At 37.8% G+C, this 26,573-nt stretch overlaps 1 protein-coding gene across 3 annotated transcripts in view; it reads left to right on the top strand.

Annotated features, from left to right (window-relative positions):
- Positions 1–26,573, top strand: part of AKT3 (AKT serine/threonine kinase 3) — a 379,096-nt gene that overhangs the window by 28,235 nt on the left and 324,288 nt on the right. The window lies entirely within an intron of this gene.

The following is a 26,573-nucleotide window of genomic DNA, read 5'->3' as shown; positions in this document are numbered from 1 at the left end:
GAGGGTTTTTTTTTTCTTGTTTTTTTTTTTTTTGCTACCCTGACGTTTGAATTACATAATAAAATAGATCAGTAAACATCTTTATGATCTGGAAGCTCTTCTAATAGGCATATGTGCTAAAATCATGTAAAAAGAATTAAAGGAATTATACTGACTATGTTGTCTGGTATTCCTATATGAAGATAATTAGAAACTCCTTTTATCTGTAACTTCCCTGTTGTTCAGTCCTCCAAGCAAAGACAAATGGGTCTTCATTGGTAAGAAAAAAGAGTATCTGTTTTAAGGGTCAGATGTGTCAAATTGTTCTAACTGGAGGGAGGGGTGCTACTGTGTCATAAATAGCAAGTTTTCTGTGTTTATAAATCAGTGTCTGAGAATCCCAGGATTCTCATTCAAGGGGTCTGGATTAGGACCCAGAAACCAATTAATTTATCCACGAAATTTTTTTTTAATATTTAAATATTTATTTATTTATTTTGGCTGCACTGGAATCTTAGGTGCGGCATGTGGACTTCTTAGTTGCGGCATGCATGTGGGATCTAGTTCCCCGACCAGGGATTGAACCTGCGCCCCCTGCATTGGGAGTGCAGAGTGTTACCCACTGGACCACCAGGGAAGTCACCTACCAAATGTTTATTGATTGCTTTCCTACCATTGTCTTATTACCATAATGTGTTGGTGATGTCAGAAGGTGGCCCAGGTGCCTACTCTCTAATTGAAGGACAGAGATAATAAATAAGTAGTTAAACAAACAGGATAATTTCATACAGCAATAAGTGCTACAAAGAAAGTAAACCATGTATGTACTATGAAAACTAGAGTTACCCTGGTCGGGGAGAGAGAGATAACTTTGCAGATGGTGATCTTGGAAGGAGACTTTCAGGAAGTAAGTTTTTTTTTAAACCTCGCTTTTTAAAAATTATATTTTAAAATTGTGGTAAAATCTACATAACATAAAATTGACCATTTTAACCATTTTTAAGCATATAGTTCAGTGGCGTTAAGTATATTCACACTGCTGTACAGCTGTCACCACCATCCATCTCCAGAACTATTTTTATCTTGCAAAACCGAAACTTTGTACACTTGGCCCCTTCCATATCCAAAGGTTCTGCATCTGTGGATTCAGGCAATCACAGATTGAAAATATTTTGAAAAAAAAATTCCAGAAAGTTCCTAAAAGCAAAGCTTGAATTTGCCTTGTGCTGGCAGCTATTTACATAGTATATGTATCATTTCAGATATTATAAGTAATCTACAGATGATTTAAAGTATATGGGAGGGTATGCATAGGTTGTATGCAAATACTATGTCATTTTATGTAAGGGACTTGAGCATCTGCAGATTTTGGTATCTGTGAGTGTCCTGGAACTCTGTGGATACCGAAGGATGACTATACTCTTTAAACCAGGGGTCCCCGACCCCTGGGCCACAGACCCGTACTGGTTGTGGCCTGGTAGGAACAGGGCCACACAGCAGGAGGCGAGCAGTGGGCTAGCGAGCAAAGCTTCATCTGTATCTACAGCCTCTCCCCATCACTCGTGTTACCGCCTGAGCGCCTCCTCCTGTCAGTTCAGCAGCGGCATTAGATTCTCATAGGAGCACGAACCCTACTGTGAACTGCCCATGAGAGGGATCTAGGTTGCGCGCTTCTTATGAGAATCTAATGCCTGATGATCTGAGGGGGAGCTGAGGCGGTGATGCTAGCACTGGGGAGCGGCTGCAAATACAGATCATCATTAGCAGAGAGGTTAGACTGCACAGAGACCATAGTCAGGTGCTTGCAGACTCATGTCAAAACCCTATCTGTGGGACTTCCCTGGTGGTGCAGTGGTTAAGAATCGCCTGCCAGTGCAGGGGACATGGGTTTGAGCCCTAGTCTGGGCAGATCCCATGTGCCACAGATCAACTAAGCCCGTGAGCCACAACTACTGAGCCTGCAGTCTAGAGCCCATGAGCCACAACTACTGAGCCCACGTGCCACAACTACTGAAGCCTGTGTGCCTAGAGCCCGTGCTCTACAACAAGAGAAGCCACTGCAATGAGAAGCCCGCACACCACAACGAAGAGTAGCCCCCGCTCGCTGCAACTGGAGGAAGCCTGTGCGCAGCAATGAAGACCCAACACAGCCAAAGATAAATAAATTAATTAAAAAAACAAAAACTAAACAAAATACGTATCAGTGAGTGGCAAATGAAAACAAGCTCAGGGCTCCCACTGATTCTGCATTATGGTGAGTTGTATAATTATTTCATTATATATTACAATGCATTAATAATAGAAATAAAGTACACGATAAATGTAATGCCCTTGACTCCCCCCCCCCGCCTCTCCCCGCCCTCACCCCCCTCACCCCGGTCTGTGGAAAAGTTGTCTTCCACGAAACCAGTCCCTGGTGCTGAAAAGGTTGGGGACTGCTGCTTTAGACAGTAACTCTCCACCTGCTGAATGAGATACAGCAGGAGTCAGAAATAGCTGATTTTTTGAAATCAGAAAGCAGATGGACAGGCAGTAACTTATTAGCAGAAAGGAAAGGTTACAATGCCTGTAAGTGCACAATACCTGTAAGAGGTGTAATACAGTTGACCCTTGAACAACACAGGGGACCCCCATGCAGTCACAACTCCACATATAACTTTACAATCAGCCCTCCATATCTGGAGTTCTGTATCCGCAGATTCAACCAACTACAGATCATGTTGCATTATAGTACTTATGTAGTGAAAAAAATCTGTGTATAAGTGGATTTGTGCAGTTAAGCTCATGTATTCAAGGGTTATCTGTATTGTGTCTTTCTGAACCTCCCAAGAGGCTCAGCATTGGGAGGCACCAGATACTAAGGAAAGTTGAGGTCAGAAGTGGACCTGAAAATGGAGATTGGTCAGAAAATAGGTACGTTTATAGGTTCTCTCTCTGTGTATCCTTATAGGTAGGTGACTGCCTCCACCACCAATCCTGGCCTCAGTAGGCCAAGGTTTATTCTTTATAAAATTGAAGAAGTGGGGCTTCCCTGGTGGCACAGTGGTTGGGGGTCCGCCTGCCGATGCAGGGGACACGGGTTCGTGCCCCGGTCCGGGAAGATCCCACATGCCGAGGAGCGGCTGGGCTCGTAAGCCATGGCCGCTGAGCCTGTGCGTCCGGAGCCTGTGCTCCACAACGGGAGAGGCCACAGCAGTGAGAAGCCCGCGTACTGCAAAAAAAAAAAATTGAAGAAGTACCTGCATTTTGAAACCAGGGGCAGTGGATGGCTGATTATTTAAAACAGGAAGATTAAGGGAAATGTACATCCAAACTCTGGAACGTCTAGCTTGCTTCCTTTTTTCTCCTTGCAGAACTTCACAGTTTATCCAGCTCATCTCCTGCAGAAAACTGAACTATCTTAAGGAATTGGTTGGCTCACCACAAGAGCCCCCAGAGTGAATTCCACCTGTTGACAAGCCCTATTCCCCCACACAGATCTTTCAATCATTTCTTTTCAGAACCTCATTCTTAACTATGAACTAAGAATCCAGGACCATCAGACATTTGAGGAAAGCCTCCATAAAAAAAAGAGAGGTCAAAATAAGCAAACAGAAATAAAGAGGTGGAGAAGGGGAGTGATACTTGGAGTATTGGAAGAAAACAGACCATAGGGATCAAAAAAAAAAATCCTCTAATAGTATTATCAGAGAAGACACCTACTTCTCTCCCTACTAAAATGATAGAGAAAACTAAAGCATAAATCCATGAGGGTAAAGAGAACTGGATGAGAGATGACAACAGAAAGAAAATATCAACTACCGGAAGCTGAGAACCTCATATAGATTTAGCAGAGCTGGGAAAGCAGAAACTTAGTTCTGTGATATGGTTAGTTGTGCAATCAGAAGTCGGTCTTTTTTCAATTATGATGTGCTTTGTTTTATTTGCACTACTAGTTCTTATTTTTTGAGTAGTATACTCTCTCCTGATTGGAGCTGTTAATGGGTTATCCACCAGTGGAGAAATCGGAATTATTAAAATGTAGTTTTTGTTTTCATGTGGTTCTCTGAAGTGGTCATGTGTTGTACCCTTCTCCCTATTCGTGAACCAACATTTCAAAGGAATGGATAGCTGATGCTTTTCTGGGTGGCAGTGACAGTGGTATTGAAAAGGATGCTGAAAAGAAAATACAAACAATATTCAACCTAAGAATGTGTTCTAAATTTTGCTCGTAAAGTAGTTGTTTAAAACTTGGTGCTTCCTTGTAAAATAATGTAGTAAATGGTTATGAGATTCCCAGACGAAACTTAAAAAACTTTTCTTCAGTAGTTAAATGGACATAGGTGAATGCTCCGGGAGACTGAACTGTTTTGTGTAATATTTTCCTGTTAAAAATTACTTTTTTGTGGTAAAGTGGCTACGTGGATTTAGAGTCATACAGACTTGAATTCAAATCCTGCCTCTGCCATTTTTATGCTGTGTAACCTTGAGTAAGTTATTTAGTGTTTCTGAATCTAAATTAAATCAGTAAAATGAGATTAATAATATCCTACTCAGAGGGTAGTTATAATGATTTAAGTGAAATTAAAATAGGTAAAATCACTCAACCTAGCTCCTGGACCCTATAGGGTCAGTAAATGTTCGTAGTTTCCTTCACTTTTACCCTTGAGGTATGTAGTAAGAGGGAACATTAAGAGGGACTTAAGGGAAGTGCGTGTCAATTGAAGGTATGTAACATGTTTGAAATGGAATTCCTGTGTTTTTAAACTTTTCCTTATTTGCAACACGTGTGTTCCTTGTCATTTGACATACTTGCTATTGTAATGCTGTAGAAAGAGCATAGGACTGGGACTCAGGAGATCCAGGGTCTAGTCAGCTTCCTTACTAACTAGATGAATGACGGTTGTATATGTTACTTCCCCACTTTGGGTCTCATGTTTGATTTGAAAAGTGAAAGTGTTTTATTGTAAGATGACATCTAGAAATTTGTTTCTGCTCTAACATCATATGATCCTGTGATCTGTGAAGCTGAAGTTGTCTTTTTGCGACCTGGGTTTTGTGAGGTGTTAAGGCTTGGGATACATGTATTGTTACAAACTCAATATAATTGTTTGGAAGACTTGAGATTATTGGAGATTATAATAACTAGATTAATAGCTGATATTTGGCTCTTTCATTGGAAAATAGTTCTGGCTATAAAACCTATTTTTGACTGGAAATATACCAGGACTAGCCATTGTTTTTCTTCCTACAGAGATAAGTGATCTGTTAGTGCTGTTCACATGAAGCTATCACCGTTATTTTTTTCGATGTCATATAGATTTTACCATTGCCCCTATAAACCCTTTCCTCCCGACAGTTGTGGACATTTTTATTCCCAGCATGATTTGGGATATGTGTGTGTATGTGTTTGTTTTAAATCATGTTTAATGTTATGCTAATTTTAGTTCAGTTGTCACTACCAAAGCGACCCCCAGGCTAGATCATGTTATTTGTTTCCGTGGTGGTTTTTTGCTTCTCATAGTCTGCATTTTATATTTATGTGTGTGTGTGTGTGTGTGTGTGTGTATTTATATATATACGTGTATATATATATATATATTTATATATATATATCTGATTTTATAGTATCTTTTTTCCCAGCTGGATTGAAAGCTCTTGGAGAGCAGTAACCACATTTCTTTTGCTGACTTTCATCTAAAATGTCTGGCACATAATAGACATTAAGGATGTATTTTTCAATAAACTAATTCATATTGTTTCCCAACAAATATTAAATGAGTAGAAATATAGTGGTAAATAAAAACTCAAAATACTTACTAGAATTAACAACTGTAGCCTTTGCTCTTACAAAACAGTGAATCTAAAATGAAAGGAAAAAATAACCAAGGTGGTTGTATAAATGACTTTTATTATTGTTTGTGCAAGAACAGTGAACATTCCCTAGTACAGGAAGCAAGTTTTAAAAACTGCTGGCAGAACTAAGAAGTCAGACTGTCCTTGACCCTTAGATCAAATGTTTTAGAGCCTGAGTTTCCTCAAATCTTCTTCAGTTTGGAGTAAACATTTTGACACAATGAAAGATTTATTCTGTAATTTTGGTCTTTATAAACAAAGAGCTTAACTAAATTTGTAGAAACAAAAAACAAAAACTTTCTCATTTGTACTAGTTTCATTTTTAAAAAGTTCATTTCCTTTCAAGTGCATAATACTGTAAAGTGAGCTCAGCTGTATTAGTAGATAAACATGTTGATTCATTTGGCCCTGAGCTACTGAATGAAGCTTGGAGGGGCACACTTTGTTCTTTCCCCCACCCAGTGGCAGAATGTTTTTCTTCCTCTTCTCCTTATTGTGGGAAGGAGACTGGAATAAGTGACTATTTAGGTTTACCTGAATTGATTAGGAGGTAAGGGAAAAGGATTTCTTCACTATTTCTTTTTCTTCTTTTAATTGTTGTCATTAATATAAAGCATATGTTTTTCATCCAGTTCTCATACTTTAACGAGTATGTGGAATAGTAGTTTGCTGTTATATATTACTTCACAGTTTTTATGAAGCCATTTTACTTAATGCTCTATTTTGAGTTATTTATTGTTATGCGTCAGAGGTGTCTTCAGGTGTGTTGAGGGTGGACTTAATTTTGGAAGCAAAAAAAAGTATGCTTATATCCAGTGGTATTGGGATAATATACTCATGATTAATTTATGGTAGAGATTTTATGAAGTATATGAAGAACTTTTATAAAAAACCTAGGATGATCCTTACTGTTTTGGAACAGATTTTAGAAAAGGACCAAAGTATGTGGCTTTTACATAAACCCTATAAGTAGTTGTTTGTTTCAGCACACATTGTTTCCTGTGTGTTTCATATCATGTTAGGTACGGTGAATAGGCAAAGATTACTAAGAAATTCTCTGCCCTCAAGTAGCTTACTGTGTACCATTTCCCAAAGTCGTCATGGGTAGGTATTCCTCAAAAATAGATTTCTGCTTTTGAATAAGTTTGGGAAATACCTGGACTAAACAAAATAGAAGGTTTCCTTAGTAGGGTTCTCAAAAGTGTACATTGTAGAATTCCAAAAAGTAATTATACTTTGTGAGATTCTCCAAAAATTCCTTGTGACACAATTTTTTTTCTCATGAAACTTCTCAGGTGGGATCTGAGGGGATGGGAGGGTGTGAGAGATAGTGGCAGTAGCATGTTCAGGAAGAGGATGATTATTGTGTCATGGGACAGCTTTTGTGAAACAGTGGACTCATGTAATATTCTTATCTAGCCCATGCCTTTGAATACGTCTCAGAAGTCTAGCATTTGCTGCAGATTCTCTATTTATGCATCTTAATCCTTTATAGTTGGATGAGGGGCTTGATTCTTTTGATTGAATTAGTTAAGTAGAAATGGAATTAGTAATTAATATGAAAAATGCTACCTGTTATCTCAAATTCAGCCTGTCTGAAAGCAGAATAACCATTTCTTCCAAAGTAGTTATACCTCCCAGCTTTTCTATTTGATTATACTGTTTTACCCCTTTTCTAGCACTTAGACATGAGACTACAGTCATTATTGACCTTTTCCTTTGTCTTATCCAACCATAACCCCAATGCCTATAACCAAATAGTGCCTAATTTTTCCATAATGTTCATCAGTATTTTTTCCATTCCCACTGCTGTCATCTAGCTTAGATTCACGTGAAGTAAATGATCAATAAATATTTGTCAAATGATGGAATCTGTGTGTGACGTTTCCCAGTGCTAATCCAACAGTGCTTTTATTCTGTCTCCCACTCCTAAATTTATATATCTGTCTGAATTATGATCTTCTGTATGTGTTATATTACACTTTGTTCTCAAATCAGTTCTTATGTGCCTCCTCCCCCTTTTTACATTCCTTAATTTCCTTTTCTTTGCAGCTTCTATTTCTTTTGCATTTCGGTAGCAGGAGTATTTTGTGTGGTGAGAAGTTGCTGTACTACTCTCATGACACTGTTCTCCAAAGCCTGGATCAAAGGGCAGAACAGGAGACTATGGGTGAGTTTCAAGGGCTGAGGAATGCTGTCACCCTCCAGCATTTCTGGTTCAACAGCATCTAATCATTTTTGACATCTCTACCCCCAGTGCTTTTAATAACTTCAGGGTTCATGATTGACTGGTTTGCTCTTATTTGCTTATTGAATACTTATCTGTTAGATACAGAATTATTAATTGTTTGTAAAAACAAAGTTACTAGTTAAATTTTGCTAATTTAAGCAGAAAGGAGGTCTCCTGGAGTTGATTGATGGAGAGGCCAGGCTGTCAGAATTGGGGCTACACAGCTGGGAAAGTGCCTCCATTCCCAAAATAGCTGTAGGAGAGAGAATATTCAGTAACTGAGTATTTTGCTTTTTTAAATTACATTCATATAGCTATTATACTCTTTTTTTTTTCGTTTTCTTTTTTTGTGGTACACGGGCCTCCCACTGCCGCGGCCTCTCCCGCTGCGGAGCACAGGCCCTGGACACGCAGGCCTAGCGGTCATGGCCCACGGGCCCAGCCGCTCCGCAGCACGCGGGATTCTCCCGGACCGGGGCACGAACCCATGCCCCCTGCATCGGCAGGTGGACCCCCAAGCACTGTGCCACCAGGGAGGCCCTGTTATGCTCTTTAATTATAAACTTGTAAGTTGAGAAATTATTACTTTTCTTTTCAAGCAGAGGTTATTGTAGGGGAAATAATGGGATGACTGGATTTGTATATCCTGGGATTTCAAATCCAGAGATGGGAGAAAGAGGAAAGACAAATTTTCAGAATATGAAAGGATAATTTTGGTCTACTTCATGCTTGAGTACCCCTTTTTGAGCAGGGTTAAAGGATAGCCTTAGGTCAGTACATTTCTCAGTGTGTACTTGTTAAAACATAATTCAAATCTCTTGGTGAAAATTCTACCGATTTCTTGTCTCTTACAGAAGAAAAAACAACCAAACTGCTGTGAATAATCTTTAAGGCTCAGAATGCTCTGGACAGAGGTAGAGTTACCATGAAGCTAAAGCTTGAGGTCTCTTGGTTTTGCAGGCTGTTTCCTGGACGGGACCTAAATTGGTTAAGGCCACCATAGTTTTACACTTTGACTTCCTCCCTGTCACACTCTGCATCCTTGCAGGTTATGTTGGAGTGGACATAGGGAGTTTTGGAATCCTAAGGAGAGATGTGTTGGTACATTTATGTGATTTGCAGTACCTTTCACATATAGTTTAGTTATTGCGGGTTGACCCAGTTTAAGAATGTTTAGCAGCTGGGATCCTCACATGAAGGTACAAGGCCAGAGGCTGAATAGTGATATGAACTTGTCCCGTGACACCCAGTCAGGACTGGAAGAATGTGGATAATGGAGGAGAAACCAAGATGACCATTTTAAAGTTTGTTAAACATTCTTCTAATCTTACAACTCGTCAAAGAAATGTAGAAGAGGTTTTCACAAATTCAGTAATTTGAAGTATTTAAGCTGGGACAAAGTGAGCGTCATCAACAGGCAGTTGTGAAGCTGAAAGAAACTTTTCTAAACTATCAGTTATAAAAAATAAATTTACACCCTCTATTCTAGGTGAAAGACTGAACTGTTCTCTCTGATGACTCTATAGAAAATGATATTACAAAATCATTGTCATGAAGAGACAGTCAAGTGCAATACAGCCAAGCTATGTAGGAAAAATTATAAAGGTGTGCCAGGGAGTTAATTATTTAAAATACTATGTTAGGATTGTTTGATGTGCTTGAGAACTATTACAATTTTGTAATTTAATGTAGTTTTCTTGCTCATTCTGAAGAAATACTCAATTTAGGACTTAATTTTGTTCTTATAGTTTTGTATTCTCTTCCCCCAATTTACAAACTTCAAGCTCCATTAAAACCTAGATCTACCCTGGATTTCCTTTTGTCTGCCTCTTCAACCTCATCTCATATACTCATCCCCTCATTCATTGCAGTCCAGACATATTCATCTGTTTGTCCCTCAAATGGATTACGTTTGCTCTCATGTCAGGCCTTAGGCACTTGGGTATTCCACTTTATCCTTTTTTTTTATTTGGAAGATATATTTATTTACTTTTTTTAAACATCTTTATCGGAGTATAATTGCTTTACAATGGTGTGTTAGTTTCTGCTCTATAACAAAGTGAATCAGCTATACATATACATATATTACCATATCTCCTCCCTCTTGCATCTCCCTCCCACCCTCCCTGTCCCGCCCCGCTAAGTGGATACAAAGCACTGAGCTGATATCCCTGTGCTATGCAGCTGCTGCCCACTAGCTATTTTCCATTTGGTAGTGTATATACGTCCGTGCCACGCTCTTACTTTGTCCCAGCTTACCCTTCCCCATCCCAGTGTCCTCAAGTCCATCCTCTACGTCTGTGTGTTTATTCCTGTCCTGCCCCTAGGTTCTTCATAACCTTTTTTTAATCTTTTTTTAGATTCCATATATATGTGTTAGCATACAGTATATGTTTTTCTCTTTCTGACTTACTTCACTCTGTATGACAGTCTCTAGGTCCATCCACCTCATTACAGATAACTCAATTTTGTTTCTTTTTATGGCTGAGTAATATTCCAATATATATATATATGCCACATCTTCTTTATCCATTCATCTATCGATGAGCAGTTAGGTTGCTTCCATGTGCTGGCTATTGTAAATAAAACTGCAGTGAACATTGTGGTACATGACTCTTTTTGAATTATGGTGTGCTCAGGGTATATGCCCAGTAGTGGGATTGCTGGGTTGTATGGTAGTTCTGTTTTTAGTTTTTTAAGGAACCTCCATACTATTCTCCATACTGGCTGTATCAATTTACATTCCCACCAACAGTGCAAGAGGGTTCCCTTTTCTCCACATCCTCTCCAGCATTTATTGTTTCTAGATTTTTTGATGATGGCCATTCTGACTGGTGTGAGGTGATACCTCACTGTAGTTTTGATTTGCATTTCTCTAATTATTAGGATGTTGAGCATCCTTTCATGTGTTTGTTGTCAACCTGTATATCTTCTTTGGAGAAATGTCTGTTTAGGTCTTCTGCCCATTTTTGGATTGGGTTGTTTGTTTTTTTGATATTGAGCTGCATGAGCTGCTTGTAAATTTTGGAGATTAATCCTTTGTCAGTTGCTTCATTTGCAAATATTTTCGCACATTCTGAGGGTTGTCTTTTGGTCTTGTTTATGGTTTCCTTTGCTGTGCAAAAGCTTTTAAGTTTCATTAAGTTCCATTTGTTTATTTTTGTTTTTATTTCCATTTCTCCAGGAGGTGGGTCCAAAAGGATCTTGCTGTGATTTATGTCATAGAGTGTTCTGCCTATGTTTTCCTCTAAGAGTTTTATAGTGTCTGGCCTCATATTTAGGTCTCTAGTCCATTTTGAGTTTACTTTTGTGTATTGTGTTAGGGAGTGTTCTAATTTCATTCTTTTACATGTAGCTGTCCAGTTTTCCCAGCTCCACTTATTGAAGAGGATGTCTTTCCTCCATTGTATATTCTTGCCTCCTTTATCAAACAGAAGGTAACCATATGTATGTGGGTTTATCTCTGGGCTTTCTATCCTCTTCCATTGATCTATATTTCTGTTTTTGTGCCAATACCATACTGTCTTGATTAATGTAGCTTTGTAGTATAGTCTGAAGTCAGGGAGCCTGAATCCTCCAGCTCTGTATTTCTTTCTCAAGATTGCTTTGACTATTCGGGGTCTTTTTTGTTTCCATAGAAACTGTGAAATTTTTTGTTCTAGTTCTGTGAAAAATGCCAGTGGTAGTTTAATAGGGATTGCATTAAATCTGTAGATCGCTTTGGGTAGTATAGTCAATTTCACAATGTTGATTCTTACAGTCCAAGAACATGGTATATCTCTTCATCTGTTTTTGTCATCTTTAATTTCTTTCATCAGTGTTGTATAGTTTTCTGCATACAGGTCTTTTGTCTCCTTAAGTAGGTTTATTCCTAGGTATTTTATTGTTTTTGCTGCTGTGGTAAATGGGAGTGTTTCCTTAATTTCTCTTTCAGATTTTTCATCATTAGTGTATAGGAATGCAAGAGATTTCTGTGCATTAATTATGTGTCCTGCTAATTTACCAAATTAATTAATTAGCTCTAATAGTGTTCTGGTAGCATCTTTAGGATTCTCTATGTATAGTATTATGTCATCTGCAAACAGTGACAGCTTTACTTCTTTCCTGATTTGGATTACTTTTATTTCCTTTTATTCTCTGATTGCTGTGGCTAAATATTCCAAAACTATGTTGAATAAGAGTGGTGAGAGTGGGCAGACTTGTCTTGTTCCTGATGTTAGTGGAAATGGTTTCAGTTTTTCGCCATTGAGAATGATGTTGGCTGTGGGTTTGTCATACATGGCCTTTATTATGTTGAGGTAAGTTCCCTCTATGCGTACTTTCTGGAGGGTTTTTATCATAAATGGGTGTTGAATTCTGTTGAAAGCTTTCTCTGCATCTATTGAGATGATTATATGGTTTTTCTCCTTCAGTCTGTTAATGTGGTTTATCACATTGATTTGCGTATATTGAAGAATCCTTGCATCCCTGGGAAAAACCCCACTTGATCATAGTGTATGATCCTTTTTATATGCTGTTGGATTCTGTTTGCTAGTATTTTGTTGAGGATTTTTGGATCTATGTTCATCAGTGATATTGGCCTGTAGTTTTCTTTTTTTTTGTGGCATCTTTGTCTGGTTTAGGTATCAGGGTGATGGTGGCCTCATAGAATGAGTCTGGGAGTGTTCCTCACTCTGCTGTATTTTGGAAGAGTTTGAGAAGGATAGCTGTTAGCTCTTCTGTAAATGTTTGATAGAATTCGCCTGTGAAGCTATCTGGTCCCGGGCTTTTGTTTGTTTGAAGATTTTTTTTTTTTTTTTGGCTGTATGTGGGCCTCTCACTGTTGTGGCCTCTCCCCTTGTGGAGCACAGGCTCCGGACGCCAGGCTCAGCGGCCATGGCTCACGGGCCCAGCCGCTCCACAGCATGTGGGATCCTCCCGAACCGGGGCACGAACCCGTGTCCCCCGCATCGGCAGGCGGACTCTCAACCACTGCGCCACCAGGGAAGCCCTATTTGAAGATTTTTGATCACATTTCAATTTCAGTGCTTGTGATTGTTCTGTTTATATTTTCTCTTCCTGGTTCAGTCTCGGAGGGTTGTGCTTTTCTAAGAATTTGTCCATTTCTTCCAGGTTGTTAATTTTATTGGCATAGAGTTGCTTGTAGTAATCTCTCATGATCCTTTGTATTTCTGGAGTGTCAGTTGTTACTTTTCCTTTTTCATTTCTAATTCTGTTGATTTGAGTCTTCTCCCTTTTTTTCTTGATGAGTCTCGCTAACGGTTTATCAATTTTATCTTCTCAAAGAACCAGCTTTTAGTGTTATTGATCTTTGCTATTGTTTCCTTCATTTCTTTTTCATTTATTTCGAATCTGATCTTTATGATTTCTTTTCTTCTGCTAACTTTGGGGTTTTTTTGTTCTTCTTTCTCTAATTGCTTTAGGTGTTAGGTTTTTTTTTTTTTTTTTTTTTTTTTGCGGTACACGGGCCTCTCACTGTTGTGGCCTCTCCCCGTTGCGGAACACAGGCTCTGGACACGCAGGCTCAACGGCCATGGCTCATGGGCCCAGCTGCTCCGCGACATGTGGGATCTTCCCAGACCGGGGCACGAACCCGTGTCCCCTGCATCGGCAGGCGGACTCTCAACCACTGCGCCACCAGGGAAGCCCAAGTGTTAGGTTTTTTATTTGAGATGTTTCTTGTTTCTTGAGGTAGGATTGTATTGCTGTAAACTTCCCTCTTAGAACAGTTTTTGCTGCATCTCATAGGTTTTGGGTCATCGTGTTTTCATTGTCATTTGTTTCTAGGTATTTTTTGTTTTCCTCTTCGATTTTTTCAGTGATCTCTAGGTTATGTAGTAGTGTATTGTTTAGCCTCCATATATTTGTATTTTTTACAGGTTTCTTCCTGTAATTGATATCTAGTCTCATAGCGTTGTGGTCGGAAAAGATACTTGATACGATTTCAGTTCACAAAGGCTTGGTTGTGATACAAGATATGATCTATCCTGGAGAATGGTCCATGAGCACTTGAGAAGAAAGTGTATTCTGTTGTTTTTGGATGGAATTTCCTACGAATATCAATTAAGTCCATCTTGTTTAATGTATCATTTAAAGCTTGTGTTTCCTTATTTATTTGCATTTTGGATGATCTGTCCATTGGTGAAAGTGGGGTTTTAAAGTCCCCTACTGTGATTGTGTTACTGTCGATTTCCCCTTTTATGGCTGTTAGCATTTGCCTTTTGTACCGAGGTGCTCCTATGTTGGGTGCATAAATATTTACAATTGTTACATCTTCTTCTTGGATTGATCCCTTGATCGTTATGTAGTGTCCTTTGTCTCTTGTAGTAGTCTTTATTTTAAAGTCTATATTGTCTGATATGAGAAGTGCTACTCCAGCTTTCTTTTGATTTCCATTTGCACGGAATATCTTTTTCTATCCCCTCACTTTCAGTCTGTATGTGTCCCTAGGTAGGTCTGAAGTGGGTCTCTTGTAGACATCGTATATAGGGGTCTTGTTTTTGTATCCATCAGCCAGTCTATGTCTTTTGGTTGGAGCATTTAATCCATTTACATTTAAGGTAGTTACCGATATGTATGTTCCTATTACCATTTTCTTAATTATTTTGGGTTTGTTATTGTACATCTTTTCCCTCTCTTTTGTTTCCTGCCTAGGGAAGTTCCTTTAGCATTTGTTGTACAGCTGGTTTGGTGGTGCTGAATTCTCTTAGCTTTTGCTTGTCTGTAAAGTTTTTAGTTTCTCCCTTGAAGCTGAATGAGATCCTTGCTGGGTAGAGTAATCTTGGTTGTGGGTTTTTCCCTTTCATCACTTTAAATATAACCTACCACTCCCTTCTGGCTTGCAGAGTTTTTGCTAAAAGATCAGCTGTTAACCTTATGGGGATTCCCTTGTATGTTATTTGTTGTTTTTCCCTTGCTGCTTTTAATATTTGTTCTTTGTATTTAGTTTTTCAGTTTGATTAAGATGTGTCTTGGCATGTTTCTCCTTGGGTTTATCCTGTATGGGACTCTCTGCACTTCCTGGACTTGACTATTATCTTTCCCATATTAGGGACGTTTTCAACTATGAATCTCTTCAAGAATTTTTTCAGTCCCTTTTTTTTCTCTTCTTCTTCTAGGACCCTTATAATTCGAATGTTGGTGCCTTTTACGTTGTCCCAGAAGTGTCTGAAATTGTCTTCAATTCTTTTCATTCTTATTTCTTTATTCAGCTCTGTGGCAGTTTTTTCCACTATTTTATTTTCCAGGTCACTTATCCATTCTTCTGCCCCAGTTATTCTGTTATTGATTCCTTCTAGAGAATTTTTAATTTCATTTACTATGTTGTTCATCATTGTTTGTTCACTCTTCAGTTCTTCTAGGTCCTTGTTAAACATTTCTTGTATTTTCTCCATTCTATTGCCAAGATTTTGGATCATCTTTAGTATCATTACTCTGAATTCTCTTTCAGGTAGATTGCCTATTTCCTCTTCATTTGTTTGGTCTGGTGGGTTTTTACCTTGCTCCTTCTGCTGTGTATTTCTCTGTCTTCTCATCTTTCTTAACTTACTGTGTTTGGGGTCTCCTTTTCACAGGCTGCAGGTTCATAGTTCCCCTTGTTTTTGGTGACTGGTCCCAGTGGCTATGTTTGGCTCAGTGGATTGTGTAGGCTTCCTGGTGGAGGGTACTGGTGCCTGTTTTCTGTTGGATGAGGCTGGATCTTGTCTTTCTGGTGGGCAGGACCATGTCCAGTGGTGTTTTTCGGGGTGTCTGTGACCTTATTATGATTTTAGGCAGCCTCTCTGGTAATGGGTAGGGTTGTGTTCCTTTCTTGATAGTTGTTTGGCATGGGGTATCTAGCACTGTAGCTTGCTGGTTGTTGAGTGGAGCTGGGTCTTAGCATTGAGATGGAGATCTCTGGGAGAGCTTTCGCCATTTGATATTATGTAAGGCTGGGAGGTCTCTGGTGGACCAATGTCCTGAACTTGGCTGTCCCACTTCAGAGGCACAGGCCTGATACCCTGCCGGAGCACCAAGACCCTGTCAGCCACTCGGCCAAGTACGTTGGGAGTTTCTTGCCTTTTAGGAAGTCTGAGGTCTTCTGCCAGCATTCAGTATATGTTCTGTAGGAGTTGCTCCACATGTAGGTGTAGTTTTGATGTATTTGTGGGGAGGATGGTGATCTCCACGTTTTACTCCTCCGGCATCTTGAAGGTGCCCTCTCTGCCCGGAGGTGGGCGGCAACAGCCAACCATCTCTAGAGGGCAGTTAACTTGGGTGGCGGGGCTCATGGGCTCGGGCAGACCAGGGAGAACAAGGTCCCCAGCAAGAAGGCGGCCACAGCGCAACCCAGGTACAGGCTGAGCCTGAGGAGGCTTTCCTTACCTTTTCGAAGGATTTTTTATTATTTACTTCTCAGGACAAGTGTACTTCTTCTAGAGTCTATGAACACCCAAAGTATCCTTTTTTTCCTCCCTCATCTCTACCACATCACCTGTTCTAATATTTTTAAAGCATTTACCAGCACGTGACTTTTTGTTTGTTTATATTTTGACTGCTTCCACCTTTGAGAATGTGAGCTTCATCTATGAGAGTTATATTGTTCACTGCTGTATTCCCAGAGCCTGGAATAGCATCTGGACCTTTAGGCACTCAATGGATATTTTTTGAATGAAGTGTTACTAATGAGCTTGAGCTTGTACATTTTGCTATGTATTTCTGTGCTATGTATTTAGTTTCTAATTTTGTTAATGTTTTTTGCATGCCATTTTTCTCTTACAGAGAAAAAAAACTTTGTCTCTTACAGGTTGTATTCACTGAATGTAGTGCTGGGTTTGTCTTATCAATTTGTATAAATGCTCTTTTGATCTTTTCTGCAAATACTGCTTAAGTTTGTTATCTGCCATTATATTTTGATTAAAAGCATTCTGTTTTGGAATGTTCAAGCAAACAAAAAACTATAGACAATAATAAGATGAGCACTCAAGTACCCGTCTTCTAGCTTTATTATATTTTAGTATCAGATCCTTTTTTTAATTAGTCGAGCATTACAGATGCACTTGAAGTTTATGCATCCCTCTCATGTTACTCCATCTCCTTTTACCCTGCTTATCCAGAGGTATACCTAGTTCTGTTTGCCATTCTCATGCATTTATATTTAAAATATTTTCTTATGTATATATGCATATATTAATAATAGAACTTGTATAAATGATACCATACTGCATGTATCTTCTCCAACTTTTTTCTTTTTTTTATTTAAGTAGGTGATTTACATTGTTGTGATAGTTTTAGGTGTACAACAAAGTGATTCAGTTATACATATATACATATAAATCAATTATTTTTCAGATTCTTTTCCGTTATAGGGTATTACGAGGTATTGAATATAGTGCTAAACAGTAGGCCCTTGTTTACCTATTTTGTATATAGTAACATGTATCTGTTAATGCCATACTCCTAATTTATACCTTCCCCGCTTCCCCCTTTGGTAACCATAAGTTTGTTGTCAGTGCCTATGAGTCTATTTCTGTTTTGTAAATAACTTCATTTGTATCATTTTTTTTAGATTCCACATTTAAGTGATATCATGACTTTTGTATTCTCTGTGTGACTTACTTCACTTAGTATGGTAATCTCTAGGTCCATCCATGATGCTGCAAATGGCATTATTTTGTTCATTTTTATGGCTGAGTAATATCCCATTATATATATACATACATATATATATATATATACATATACATATATATATATCATGTCTTCTTTATACATTTCTCTTTCAGTGGATATGTAGGTTGCTTCCATGCCTTGGCTATTATAAATAGTGCTGCTATGAATATTGGGGTGCATGCATCTTTTTGAAATAGGAGTTTTCATCTTTTCTGGATATATGCCCAGGAATGGAGTTGCTGGATCATATGGTAACTCTATTTTTAGTTTTTTAAGGAACCTCTATGCTTTTCTTCATAGTGGCTGCACCCATTTACATTCTTATCAATAGTGTAGCAGGGTTCCCTTCTCTCCACACCCTCTCCACCATTTATTATTTGTAGACCTTGATGATGGCTATTCTGACTGATGTGAGATGATACCTCATTGTAGTTTTGATTTGTATTTCTCTAATAATTGGCAATGTTGAGCATCTTTTCATGTGCCTGTTGGCCATGTGTATGTTTTCTTTGGAGAAATGTCTATTTAGGTCTTTTGCCCATTTTTTTGATTAGGTTGTTTTTTGATGTTGACCTGTATGAACTGTTTGTATATTTTGGAAATTAATCCCTTGTTGGTTGTGTCATTTACAAACATTTTCTCCCATTCTTCAGGTTGTCTTTTTGTTTTGTTTATGGTTTTCGTTGCTGTGCAAAAGTTTAATTAGGTACCATTTATTTAATTTTGCTTTTATTTTCATTACTCTAGGAGATGGATCCAAAAAAGTATTGCTGTGATTTATGTTAAAGAGTGTTCTGCCTATGTTTTCCCCTAGGAGTTTCATAGTGTCCAGTCTTACATTCAGGTCTTTAATCTGTTTTGAGTTTATTTTTGTGTATGGTGTCAGAGAATGTTCTAATTTCATTCTTTTGCATGTAGCTGTCCAGTTTTTCCATCACCACTTACTGAAGAGCCTGTCTTTTCTTCATTGTATTTTCTTGCCTCTGTTGTCATAGATTAATTGGCCATAGGTGTGAGGGTTTGTTCCTGAACTTTCTATCCTGTTCCTTTGATGTATGTGTCTGTTTTTGTGTCAGTATCATACTACTTTGATGACAGTAACTTTGTAGTATAGTCTGAAGTCAGGGAGCCTGATTCCTCCAGCTCAGTTCTTCTTTCTCAAGATTGTTTTGGCTATTCGGGGTCTTTTGTGTTTCCATATAAATTTAAAAATTATTCGTTCTAGTTCTGTGAGAAATGCCATCGGTAATTTGATAGGGAATGCATTGAATATATTGATTTCCTTGGGTAATGTGGTTATTTTAACAATTATTGATTCTTCCAATTGTGGAAAATGGTATCTTTCCATATGTTTATGTCATCTTTAGTTTCTTTCATCAGTGTCTTAACAGTTTTTGGGGTATAGGTCTTTTGGCTCCTTAGGAAGGTTTATTCCTAGCTATTTTATTCTTTTCAATGTGATGGTAAATGGGATTGTTTCTTTAATTTCTCTTTCTGATATTTCATTGTTAGTGTATAGAAATGCAACAGATTTCTGTATATTAATTTTGTATACTGCAACTTTATCTAATTTATTGATGAGCTCTAGTAGTTTTTTGGTGGCTACTTGAGGATTTTCTGTGTACGGTATTATGTCATCTGCAAACAGTGACAGTTTTACTTCTTTCTTTCCAATTTGGATTCCTTTTATTTCTTATTCGTATCTGATTGCTGTGGCTAGGACTTCCAAAACTGTGTTGAATAAGAGTGGTGAGAGTGGGCTTCCTTGTCTTATCTTTTCACCATTGAGTGTGATGTTAGCTGTGGGTTTGTCATATATGGGCTTTATTATATGGAGGTATGTTCACTCTATGCCCACTTTCTGGAGAATTTTCATCATAAATGGATGTTGAATTTTATCAAAAGCTTTTTTGCATCTATTGAGATGATCATATGGTGTTCATTCTTCAATTTTTTAAATTTTTATTTTATATTGGAGTAGAGATGATTAACAGTGTTGTGTTAGTTTTAGGTGTACAGCAAAGTGATTCAGTTATACATATACATGTATCTATTCTTTTTCAAATTCTTTTCCATTTAGGTTATTACAGAGTATTGAGCAGAGTTCCCTGTGCTATACAGTAAGTCCTTGTTGGTTATCTATTTTAAATATAGCAGTGTGTACATGTTAATTCCAAACTCCCAATCTGTTCCTTCCCGCCCACCCTTCCCCCCTAATAACCATAAGTTTGTTCTCTAAGTTAGTGAGTCTGTTTCTGTATTGTAGATAAGTTCGTTTATATCATTTTTGTTTTAGATTCCTCATATAAGCACTATCATATGATATTTGTTTTTCTCTGTCTGGCTTACTTCACTTAGAGTGATAATCTCCAGGTCCATCCGTGTTATTGCAAATGGCATTATTTCATTCATTTTAAAGGCTGAGTAACATTCCATTGTATGTATGTACTACATCTTCTTTATCCATTCATCTGTCAATGAATGTTTAGGTTGCTTCATTCTTCAATTTGTTAATGTGGTGTATCACATTGACTTGCTGATATTGAAAAATCCTTGCATCCCTCGGACAAATCCCATTCGACATGGCGTGTTATCTTTTTAAGGTATTTTTGGATTCTGTTTGCTAGTATTTTGTTGAGGATTTTTACATCTATGTTCATCAGTGATACTGGCCTGTAATTTTCTTTTATTGTGATATTTTTGTCTGGTTTTGGTATTAGGGTTATGGTGGCTTCATAGAATGAGGTTGGAAGTTTTCCTTCCTATGCCATTTTTTTGGAATAGTTTCAGGAGGATAGGTGTTAATGCTTCTTTAAATGTTTGGTAGAGTTTACCTGTGAAGCCATCTGGTCCTGGACTTTTGTTTGTTTGGGGAGTTTTAAAATTACTGATTTAATTACATTACTGTTAATTGATCTGTTCATATTTTCTGTTCCTTCCTGATTCAGTCTTGGGAGACTGTACCTTGCTAAGAATTTTTCCATTTCTTCTAGGTTGTCCATTTTATTGGTGTATAGTTTCTTGGAGTAATCTCTTAACGATGTATTTCTGCATTTCTACGGTGTCATTTTTAACTTCTTTCTCATTTCTATTTTGATTGATTTGGGCCCTGTCTCTTATTTCTTGATGACTCTGGTTAAAGTTTTATCAATTTTGTTTACCTTTTCACAGAACCAGCTTTTGGTTTCATTGATCTTTTCTGTTGTTTTTCTAGTCTCTATTTCATTTATTTCTGCTCTGATCTTTATGATTTTTTTCCTTCTACTAACTTTGGGTTTTGTTTTTCTTTCTGTAGTTGCTTTAGGTTAGGTTGTTTATTTGATATTTTTCTTGTTTCCTGAGGTAAGCTTGTATTGCTATAAACTTCCTTCTTAGAATTGCTTTTGCCATGTCCCATTGTTGTGTTTTCATTTGTCTCTAGGTATTTTTTGATTTTTGATTTCCTCTTTGATTTCTGCAGTGATCCATTGGTTGTTTAGTAACATATTGTTTAGCCTCCACGTGTTTGTGGTTTTTTGCAGTTTTTTCCTTGTAGTTGATTTCTAGTCTTACAGACTGGTGGTCAGGAAAGATGCTTGATATGATTTCAATTTCCTTAAATTCACCAAGGCTTGTTTTGTGGCCTAGCATGTGATCTGTCCTGGAGAATGTTCCATGTGCACTTGAAAAGAATGTGTATTCTGCTGCTTTCAGGTGGAATGCTCTCTATATATATCATTTAAGTACATTTGGTCTAATGTGTTAGTTAAGGTCGGTGTTTCCTCATTGATTTTCTGTCTGGATGATCTGTCAATTGATGTTAAGTGGGGCGTTAAAGTCCCCTACTATTATTGTATTACTGTCGACTTCTCCTTTTTTTTTTTTTTTGCGGTACACGGGCCTCTCACTGTTGTGGGCTCTCCCTTTGCGGAGCACAGGCTCCGGACCCGCAGGCTCAGCGGCCAAGGCTCACGGGCTTAGCCGCTCCGTGGCATGTGGGATCTTCCCGGACTGGGGCACGAAACCGTGTCCCCTGCATCGGCAAGTGGACTCTCAACCACTGCGCCACCAGGGAAGCCCCCCGACTTCTCCTTTTATGTCTGTTAACATTTTCTTTATATATTGAGATGCTCCTATACTGGCTGCATGTATTTTATAATTGTTATATCTTCTTGGATTGATCCCTTGATCATAGATGGATGAGTGTCCATCTCTGTCTCTTGTAACAGTCTTTGTTTTAAAGTCTATTTTGTCTGATATGAGTATTGCTACTCCAGGTTTCTTTTGATTTCCATTTGCCTGGAATACCTTTCTCCATCCCCTCACTTTCAGTCTCTATGTGTCTCTAGATCTGGAGTGAGTCTTTCGTAGGCAGCATATATGTGGTCTTGTTTTTGTATACATTCAGTCAGTCCAAGACTTCTGGCTGGAGCATTTAGTTCATTCATTTACATTTAAGGTAATTGTCAGTATGTATGTTCTTGTTGCCATTTTTTAAATTGTTTTGTATTTTCTTTTGTAGGTCTCACCCCCTTCTTCTTTTGTTCTCTTCTCGTGATTTGATGAGTATCTTTATTTAGTGTTATGTTTGGATTCCCTTTTCTTTTTTGTGTGTATATCTGTTACAGGTTTTGTTTTTTTTTTAAACGTCTTTATTGGAGTATAATTGCTTTACAATGGTGTGTTAGTTTCTGCTTTATAGCAAAGTGAATCATTTGTGGTTACCATAAGTTTTTTTTAAGGCACTCTATATATATACTTGGTTGTTTTAAGTTACTGATCTCTCACTTTTGAATACATTTTAACAACCTTACATTTGCACTCTCCTTCTCTCACAGTTACTGTTTTAGACATTGTATTTTACATCTAATTGTTCTGTGTATCCCTTATTGTGGATAGAGATGATTTTACTACTTTTGTCTTTTAACCTCCCTACTAGCTTTGTGTGTGTTCATGATTTCCTACCTTTATTGTATGTTTCCCTTTACTGGTGATGTTTTTTATTTCGTAATTTTCTTATTCCTAGTTGTGGCCTTTTCTTTTTCGTGTAGAGAAGTTCCTTTAACATTTGCTGTAAAGCTGGTTTGGTGGTGCTGAATTCTTTTAGCTTTTGCTTGTCTGTAAAGGTTTTGATTTCTTCATCAAATCTGAATGAGAGCCTTGCTGAGTAGAGCATTCTTGGTTGTAGGTTTTTCCCTTTCATCACTCTAAATTTACTGTGCCACTCTCTTCTGGCCTGCAGTTTCTGCTGAAAAATCAGCTGATAGCCTTTATAAACCTTTTTTTAGTGTTATGTTTTTAAGGTGTATTTATATTGATACACGGAGTTCTGATTTCTTCATTTTCACTGCTGCGTGGTTTTGCATGAATAAACCACACTTTTTAAAACTGTTCTGTTGAAGAGCTTTAAGTGGTTGCCAGTTTTTTACCTATTACAAGCAGTGCTGCAACAAATGTTTTTGTATGTTCCCCATGTATATGTGAAATGTTTATTGCAAATAGAAAATTGCTAGGTCATAGGGTATGCTCTGCCTTAACCTCTACTAGATTTTGTATATTGTTTTCTGAAGTGGTTGTTAACAGTTTACTTCCACTAGCAGTTTGTGAGACTTTTCTTCTTGTCACACATAATTTTTATCATTCTGATGTGTGAGAAATGGTATTTTGGTGTTTTAAATTTGAATTTCTCTGGTTATTAATGGGATTTCTAGTTCTTCTCATATGTTTATTGCTATGTAATTTCTTTCATAAATTGCATTTTCTACTCTTTGCCCCACCCCCTTTTTTGTGTTAGATGGTTTGTCCTTGTTGATTTGTAGGAATTTTTCAAGAATTGATATTCATTATTTGGTATTTGAGTTATAAATATTTTCTTTTAGTTTGTGGCTTGTCCTTTTAGTTGTATGAGTACTAACTTTGTACCAAAACCTTTCATTTTCAATATAGATACATTTGTCAATCTTTTCCTTTATAATTTTGCTTCTTATAATTCTTATAGTTCTTATAGTTCTAATAATTTTTAAGAACTTCCTTTCCTACATTGAGGTTATAACAATAGTCTGTATTTATTGTCTATTGCTGCATAACAAATTACCAGCAAAACATATTTGGTTAAAAGAAACAATAAATATTTATTATTTCTTTTCATTTCTAGGAGCAGGGTGTTTGTGTGGTTATGATCTTGGTCTCTTATGAGGTTGCAGTCAACATGTCAGTCAGGGCTTCAGTCATCTGTAGGTTTAATTAAGGCTGGAGGACTTGCTTTTAAAGATAGCCTACTCAAATGGCCAGTGAGTTGGTGTAGGCTGTTGGTGGGAGGACTCAGTTCCTCTTGATGTGATCCTTTACTAGGGCCACTGGAGTGTTATCATAATTTGGAGTCTGACTTCCCCTGAATGAGTGAGCCAGGAGATCAGAATGGAAGCTAATGTCTTTTATGATCTAGGCTTTGAAGTCACAGACTGTCACTCAGCCTGTTCATTGTGGGAGGAGACCATACTGAGACTGGAATACCAGCGTGAGAGGATCACTGAAGGCTGTCTTGGGACCTCACTACCAGAGTGTCTTACATTTTTTCATAAGATATCTAAAAGTTATTTCACATTTAGTTCTTCTTTATTCCACCTTGAGGATGTTATGTTTTGTGTGTGTGTGTGTGTGTGGGGTGTTAAGAAGGGGATCTAATCTTATTATTCTTCTAAAAGTATAATAGTTGCCTCAATCTCATTTGTTGGGTAATCCATCATATTGTTCTTTTTATATGTGGGTTTGCTTCCAGGCTCTCTCTGCTCTCTTTTAGCCTGCTTTTTTATTCCTGTACCAGTACCACTTTACAACAAGTACTGATCTCTCTAAGGCAAGTCTCAAACTCTTTTTACTCTTCTTCACTGTTGGCTTAGCTCTTCTTGTCTCCAAAGGTTTTTAAGAGAGAAATTGTTAAATAAATCCATTTGATTTTTAGAATCAGGTTCTGTGAAGAGTTCTGGGATTTTGCTTAAGGAATATAAAAATATAACCCTTTTTTCATTAAAAAATTAATAGGTGCTTAGTAAAGATTTGTGAAATACAGATAAGTTAAAAAAACTTAAAACAAATAAAGCATCCATAACCACATCACCCAAACATCATCATTATTGTAGCATTAAGAATTTTTAAAGTTTTGATTTTGTAAAAACTAAATCTTCTCTATAACAAAAGCCATCACATATTGGGGAAAAAATAAGGATTAACATTTTTTATAGTGTGTGTCCATAAAACATTAAGAAAAAGATAAATAGAAAAGTGGACAAAGAATATGAACAGGCATTTGACAGAGGCAGATGTACAGAGAAGTCCATATGCTCATTTCTCAAATGTTAACATTTTCCATGTTTGCATTGTCTTTCTTTTTTCTGTCCTTATCCTCCCTGTCATTTCCTCTCTGTCTCAGTGCTTTGTTCCTCCTTCCCCATCAATATATGGTATTTAAAATATATTTATATCGAAATATTTTAAATATATTTAAAGATACTTAGGTTCAAATACATAGATTTATTTTCTGAACCTTTTGAGACATGATGACCCTTTTACCTTTATATACTTAAGTGTGTGTTACTTAAAAGTAGGATGTTATCTTACATAATTGAAGTATAGTTATCAAAATTAAGAAATTAACATTGATACAATGCTATTATCCAGATATTGTCAATAATAACCTTTATAAGCCCTCCCTCTCCAAAAAAATCTTGGATCATCATGCAAGAGTTATTATGTGACATCATGATGTCTGGTCATGCAACTGATACATCAGTTGTCATGTCTCTTTAGTCTACTTTAATCAGGAAGCACATGATATTGCTCCGTCCCAATCCTGGTGATGTTAACTTTGATCACTGGTTACAACGGTGTCTACCAAGATTCTTCTCCATTGTAAGGTTATTATTATTCCCTCTGTAATTAATAAGAATCTTGTGGTGTGATACCTTTTTTTTATTGATTAATTAATTTTTTTATTTTTTATTTTTTTATTTTTTTTTAAGATGTTGGGGGTAGGAGTTTATTAATTTATTCATTTTTTATTTTTGCTGTGTTGGGTCTTCGTTTCTGTGCGAGGGCTTTCTCTAGTTGTGGCAAGCGGGGGCCACTCTTTATCGCAGCGCGCAGGCCTCTCACTATTGTGGCCTCTCTTGTGGAGCACAGGCTCCAGACGCGCAAGCTCAGTAGTTGTGGCTCACGGGCCTAGTTGCTCTGCGGCATGTGGGATCTTCCCATACCAGGGCTCGAACCCATGTCCCCTGCATTAGCAGGCAGACTCCCAACCACTGCACCACCAGGGAAGCCCTGATTAATTAATTTATTTTTGGCTGCGCTGGCTGTTCGTTGCTGCGGGCAGGCTTTCTCTAGTTGCGGTGAACTGGGCCTACTCTTCGTTGAGGTGTGCAGGTTTCTCACTGCGGTGGCTTCTCATTGTGGAGCATGAGCTCTAGGCACGCAGGCTCAGCAGTTGTGGCTCGCGGCCTCTAGGGCGCCTCTAGGGCAGTTGTTGTGGCGCATGGGCTTAGTTGCTCCGCAGCAAGTGGGATCTTCCCGGACCAGGGCTCGAACCTGTGCCCCCTGCATTGACAGGTGGATTCTTAACCACTGTGCCACCAGGGAAGTCCTGTGGTGTAATACTTTGTGACCATATAAATACCTGGTTGCTCCTCAAACTTTGGCCCACGAGTTTCAGCAACCAATTATGGTTCTTGTTTGAGCCAGCTGTTTGTTATTCATGGTGATTTTCTAATTTAGTTCTTCTTTAATTTTAATTGACTTTTCACTACAAAAAAAGGTTCTCCTTCATGAATGCTATTTTATTCAATGGATTATAGTCTTTTCCCATTATTATTAATTCTGAAATGCTCAAATTATCCTAGATTTG

The sequence above is a fragment of the Mesoplodon bidens genome (assembly GCF_964165515.1).
Source record: "Mesoplodon bidens genome assembly, chromosome: 2".
In the NCBI taxonomy this organism is placed as follows: Eukaryota; Metazoa; Chordata; class Mammalia; order Artiodactyla; family Ziphiidae; genus Mesoplodon; species Mesoplodon bidens.
Note: the sequence above shows the minus strand (reverse complement) of the source record. Positions and strands in the feature narration are given on the sequence as shown.